Genomic DNA, 6,985 nt, shown 5'->3' on the forward strand with positions numbered 1-6,985 from the left:
AGATTTTCTGAGACTTTAAACTCAGGAAAGAAGTGCTCCTATATTTTTTTATTGCATAGCAGTTTGTGGATCATATGCAAGTCCTTACCTGTAGCTATTAAGGAAATGCACATTCAAACAGCAAAGATAGTTTGTTTGAAATCAGCAACAGTAGGTCAGAAGGCAGAATATTTTGGTGAGATATGAAGCTAGGACTCCCAAACATATTGCTAGTGCAGCTGTAAAATTATGTAATCACCATTGGAAAAAGAATGGCACTTACTTAAATAGATAGAAACAGAAATACCATTCATCCAGTAGCCTCAATATTTGTTGTTATTACTTGGCCTTGACTCAGAAACAACTCAAACCTGATCCTCCCCAGATTTTCAGGTGTTGTAAATTGTACATACAAGGAGATTATCTCCTATGTGCAATTTACCTTAAATTGTGTTTGGGTTAACAGTGCAACTCTCACTAGTCTACCACTTGTTGTCTACCATTGAGTCAGAAACAACTCATAGCTGACGTTCCTGAGGATTTACAGAGGCAGTTAACCACACATTGGTGTGAAGGAGGACATTGGTCACCCTCTTATGGAGTATCTGGTGGATTTGAACCACGTGCCTTAAGGATCGCAACACAGCTTCTTGTCACCAGTCCACCAGAGCTATCTAGCAATTCCACCATATAAAGAAGAGATAAAACAGTAACAGGCCTGCACACTCAGGCTTACTAAAATATTATTTACAAAAGTAAAGAGATAGAAACAACCTAAGTGCCCATCAGTGAATAAATTGAGGAAAACAAACAAACAAACCTGTGGCATATACAAAAAAGGGAATACTACATTTGGATGATTTAGCATATATTGTGGTTATTTAAATAAGTGAGTAACAAAAGGATAACTATTTTATAAGTCTAATGTTACAGAAAATCAACAGAATATTTATAATTAGTTGGCAATATTTTTTCATGATTACTGTGGCTAAAAGAGGAGTGCAGAGTAAGGCAGAAAAATCATTAACTAGATAATGCACATACACTAAGTTGAATGAAGAGAAGACAATATATTAGGATATGGTTAGCATATTATCACTAAAGAAAGAAAAAATAGAGTTGTACAAGAAATAGAGACAAAAAAATAAGTGCTATTAAACTAAAAATCCTGAATTTCTGATAATAACAAATACCAAACCAGAAGGGGAGTCTTAGAAGACAAACATGCTTAACAGATAGAGAAAAGTGAGTGACTGTATCCATGATTATACTAAGATTAACAGATAATTTTCTTCGTGCATATTTTCAGATGCTGTACATTTATCTATGTGTATAGTAGATCCAACAAAGAGTAAAAGAAACATGTTATTAATCTTTATCAAACACTGAGAGAATCTTAGTCTTACATAACTGTGAACTCTAGAAACATCAAGATTAATTGGAGTAACAATAATAAAATGTTCCACATTCTACTATAGTGAGTAAATAATTGCGAGTAACTAAAAGTCCAACTATTGCTCTTTTCTTAACCAGAACTAAAAGAATGAGGAAAAACAAAGGCATATAATGATAGTAAATAATCAACAGGAATAGTGAACTGTACAAACTTCAACTTCTACAACACTAAGGCCAGAAAAAGCAGGCGATACCAGGCTAAGACTAATATCTCTAAGATCACAATAGATAATCCTGCCAGGCGGGACAAAAACAGAGCAAAACATAAAATCTTGAAAATTTCCATGCTTATTGATATAACATAGACTGGTGGAACACTTGAGATTATGGAATTTAGCCTCCTTTTCATTCTAGAGCTAAGATAACTCCTGTGGATCAACTTTCATCTAGCATATACCTATAATGTAAACAACAATAACAAGGAAGAACTTAGAAAAGCCAATCATAAGACTGAAAGTATAGGGTGTACCCAGAAATAAGGCTCAGGAAGAAAGATGGGATAAAAGAGAAAATTAATGGAGATAAAAAGCACAGAGATGGGAGTGTGATTACAAATTTGATACTATATTCCTATAATAAATAATACATATATGTAAAAAGACTATGGACAAAATGGGTTTGGCCAAGTTTGACCTCTACTAACTCCACAAAGGAGAATTGTTTCCATCTATAAAACTGATAGCTTCAAGGACAGACATAAGCCACCCCTCCACTCTAACGCCATCTATATATCTACTAATCACTATGTCCAATATTAATCCCAAATTACCACACAGACAACTTATTTACTCACAGTTATGCCATTTATGGATTTGGGGAATTTCTACACATGTGGAAATTGACTGGGGAAAGGGAAATGCAAAGGATACCATACAGTGAAACTTTAGATTCAGCCCAGCAACAAAATCCAAGAAACAGTAACCTAAACACAAGAAGTTTCTGCAGTTAGCAGCTTTCTTCCAGCAAGGAAAACCTTTGGTTCTGGCTCCAGCTGACTTCAGCAGGTAAGAGCTTGCCATATTCCTGCTACTGTCTAGCTGTAGCAAAGGTGAAAAGTTTCTAATGGTGCCTCTCAGCTGTTGATGATGTTGGAGATGTTGATCAAAGGTGAACCACCTGTACACAATTGAACCCCAGGGTAAAGTAATGCAATGGATAGAAAAGTCATTCTCAAAAGTCCTAACACAGTCTACTCCCCGGTGTTTGGAGCCATTGTTCTTCATGTCTATAGTATCAACCTTCCCCTTACCATAATCTACATTCATAAAAGCATGGAAATCACCTACTTCATTCCTTATGCCTCTATTCCACCATTTAAGATAGTCAATTTCTGATTTGCCTATTCCTGTTAAACCAGATTTTTTTTACATCTTAACACCACAAAACAAAAATGTTCACCAAGGGACTAAAAGGCAACAATGTAGAAAATACTGAGAATGAAGATGGAAAAAAGGTTGAAATTGTCAACAATTTCATCTTTCTTGTACCCAAAATGAATATCCTTAATTCTAGCTGTCAGGGGATTAGGAGATAGATGGATGTTATTGGGGAAGTGTGCTATCAAGGATCTTTCTGAAGTCCTAAAACAGCAATATGAATGATTGAAGGGAAAATGAATTTACTTTGTGAACTTTTGCTTCAAGGAAAAAAATTTAAAAGTAGAAAAAGGGTTGAGTAGTGTTTATTATAGACAACATTTAATAAATACCATTAATAATAAGCGTTAATAGTAAAACTAATTTTAAACTCTAGGACAAATTTTCATTTTACTATAACTTTGATGGGGTATTTTAAAATTAAATCTTTATAGTATCTGTTTTTTTTTCTCTTCCTGATTTTGTTCAGGATTTCAAGTACATGCTATTGTGCTCCTGGGAATCACATGTTTTCTTCTCTTGCTGGCAAGCATAGGTTTAAAATTTATGTGTGAGTATCAGATTCACATAAATCTTTTAAGTCAGTAAGTCAAATTGTAATTGTTGGTCTCCTAATGAATTTTATAAACTTCTAAATTCTATACAAATTAGTGTTCATGATATAATTGCTGAAAAGATGATGATAATGCTTTTATTAGCTTGCTATAACTCAGTTTTTATGCCAGAGAAAATATTGAATAGGTGTGATTTTATAAAAATTGTCTCTGATATATGCAATATGGATCAGGGATATATTCCACATTTGTGTTGGTGCAAGAAGTTGTTTCTATAAGCAGAGATTTGGGGAAATGTATACTCGACTATTATATTGAAAATTTTACCGTGATATTGCTTAAGTCATGTAGAAGAGTGAACTCAATCTCCTTTCAGTGTGATTAAAATAAAATTCATCCATTCTGATGTATCTTTCATTTTTAAAAACCCTAAAAGTAAATGTCATTGGTACTGAATCAGAGCCAACTTGCAACTGACCTCTAGTAGGTTTTCAGAGGTTATGAATCACAAGGGAGGAGTATCCATATTTTTCACTCAAAGCAGCTAATGGATTCTAACTATCTGCTCTTGGGATGACAGTGCAACTCTTTACTCAGTTGACCACCAACTCCTTCACTTTTCATTAGTGTTTAAAGAGTAATACAATTGCTTTTTAATCGTATTTATCTGTAATTATTAATTCTTTTTCATTAATTCAAGAAATAAATTTTGGTCACAATATAGATATGGCATCAAAGAAAAAGGAATTAAATAAATAAACACACAAACACAAACCAAACTCCTGAGTTTCACTGTGATCACTTGCAAGAGGAAGCTTGTAGGTATGGTTTTGGTTTTTCAATAGTGAATCATTGAAGAAATGTCATAAAGAAATATCAAAGGAATGACATATAATATATAGAGTTTTAGAAAGCTTCCCCATATTTTTTTTCTTTTAACTTAGGACATTGATTATGACTTTTTTATTTTTTTTCTACTTTACAAAATTCAAATACATTGTTTTCACATCAGATTTTCCAATTTTCCTCACCCACCCACCCACCAAATTTTCTGACCCCAGGATTAATTCTCTCCCCCCTCTTCACCCCACACGTCCTTATTCCTCTCCTTATCCCTCTGTTTTCACCCTCTCCCACCCACTCCTTGGATTCCCATACTCATTCTATAGTAATGGTTTTATAAAATATTTGTCCTTGTGGATCTGAGTTAGTTCACTTAGCATGATTCTTTTCAGTCCCTCCCAAGTTTTTCATTTATTAATTCCAACACATGGCAAACTTAGAGGTTCAGGGGATAATAATTAACGTAAAGTAAAGGAGAGGGATGATTCAGAGAATACAGTAAGTATAGGCAAGGATCTGATCCAGATGTATATCCTGATTTTATTTTATTTTTTTTAAAATTTTAGGTTATTTTTCATTTCAATGAACATCTACAGAGATTTTGGAATTCCATTCATTCATTGTTGCCCCCTTCTCTCCACACAAACCCCTCCCCCCCGTTTGCTCCTCTCCTTGAAAAGCAAAAGAAAAACTCCCTCCTTGGGACATAATCCCCACCCCCAAATATAATCCACTCTGCAACCCTCATTGCATACTCCTACGATAAAAATAATGCCCTAAAATATAATTCTTTTAGACTATTCTCTCCCCCATAGACTTCAATGCCATAAACATATTTCATCCAGTTTTTCTCAGTCTTACCCCCACCCCAGTGCCAGCCTCATTATACAACAGTGGCACCATATAGCATTGATTTTAAACTATGTGGCATTCCCTTGTTCTGCTTGAATGACTGCTTCTTAGTCTATGTACAGACTTTGCAGGAGTACAGGTGTTTAAGAATTCCTATTCTCAATGTCATCCATAATTGGTTAGATTATAAACATTTATTCATTTATACAATCAGTAAAAAGCAAAACACCTTTCTGATATGGAATGCTTACACGAAATATCTGATATTATCAGTTATATCTATCTTCTATGTCCTTTATAAATTCTGTTTGAATTTTTTTCCAGTTCCTTCTTGATTGACTCCTGCAAGTGTTGTTTTGTTGGGTATATTTTTTCCTTCTCAGTATTCTTTGTTGTTATTGCTAAATGCTGTCAAGTCGTAGACAACTCATAGCGACCCTATGAAGAAAGACCTAACACTTGTATAACTTTCATTGTTCCTCCAAGTTCGTAGAGTTTCCAGAGGCAATCTATTTTGGAAGTGCATGGTGCTCCTGCTTCCAAACTTGTTTTAATTGGGGAACTCCACCAAACACTGTTCACCATAGGTAACCATTATCACATTTGACACATCCCTGTCACAAGGCTTAGCCTAAAAATTGATAAAACCCACTTTGAAAGCATGTTTGTATTATATTCTGTACTAGAACATGATGAAGGATTTGCATTCTGTTATCTAAGAAAATTATCTCTACATGAGTAAAAAAGCACATTTATAGGAAAATTTATAGACATTCCATTTACCATACAATACTTAAAAACTACTGAAATTAATTTTTCTATGCTTAATAAATTATCTCTGATAGTTTCACAAAACAGTTTACTAAACATTATTTAGAATACATGAACTTCAGTGGATTTAACATTGTGATAAATTTTAGCAAGACAATCTAAAGTGAGGAAAAAATTAGGTAACCCCCCAAATTTTGTACATTTCAAACTTTTTAAATAAAGTTAAGAAATTTAAAAATGTACTTTTAATATATTGGCATATAATTTATAAAAAGATATAAAAATAAACCCCTCATCATTGCTGTGCAAGGTGCAGTCAGAACCAACTATTAGCTGACCTTCCAGCTTGTTTTCAGAGACAACAGTATAAGGAGAGTTTTCCATCTTTCTCCCACAAAAGAGTAGTTGAATTTGAACCATGTGCCTTTGGTTTGGCAACATAACTCCTCACTTATAATGGATCTAGTTTCATAGTTATCGAAGAAGCAAGAGGATGGTATGCATGAAATGAAATAAATGCTATGATGTCTAAGGTATAGTTTTGAATATAAAATTGTTAATAAAAAAGTTGGGTTTTTTGTGAGGCAGGATCTCTGATGACATAGCAATTAACAATTGACATTGCCAACTGAAAGACTATGAGTTGAAATTCACCAGCTACTCCATGAAAAAAAAGTATAGTCTCCTTTCATAAATATATACAGCCTCAAATTTCAATATAGGGTAGCTATGAATTGAAACCCACTCCATAGTAGTGTTTTGGCTTTTGGTTGGTTTTTTTGCTTGTGGATTTTTCGGTCAGTTTTTAGACTGTCCTTTAAGTAATGAGTAGTCTGGACACTCAAGGTTCAAAGGTTATGAAGAAATAATATTATTATAAAGAGGTAAGATTTGTAAAAATTAAATAAAAGGAGAAAATAAAAAATAACCTGGAATTAAGAATTATTAAGATTATCACTAGCAAGGAAAGAGAAACATTAGGGGAAAAATTTGAGGATATAGGAGAAAAATAGTGTAACTGGAGGCCACAGAGGAGAAGATTGAGACTCTTTCACTATTCCACACTTTCAATGGATTAATAGGAGTTTTTCACTATATTTTGCAAGTTTAAATCTTATTCAGTGAGAAGTAAAATGTTTTTCCTAAAATGATAAT

This window comes from Elephantulus edwardii, unplaced genomic scaffold, assembly GCF_000299155.1.
Source record: "Elephantulus edwardii isolate Elephantulus edwardi_28Jun2011 unplaced genomic scaffold, EleEdw1.0 scaffold00616, whole genome shotgun sequence".
Taxonomy (NCBI): domain Eukaryota; kingdom Metazoa; phylum Chordata; class Mammalia; order Macroscelidea; family Macroscelididae; genus Elephantulus; species Elephantulus edwardii.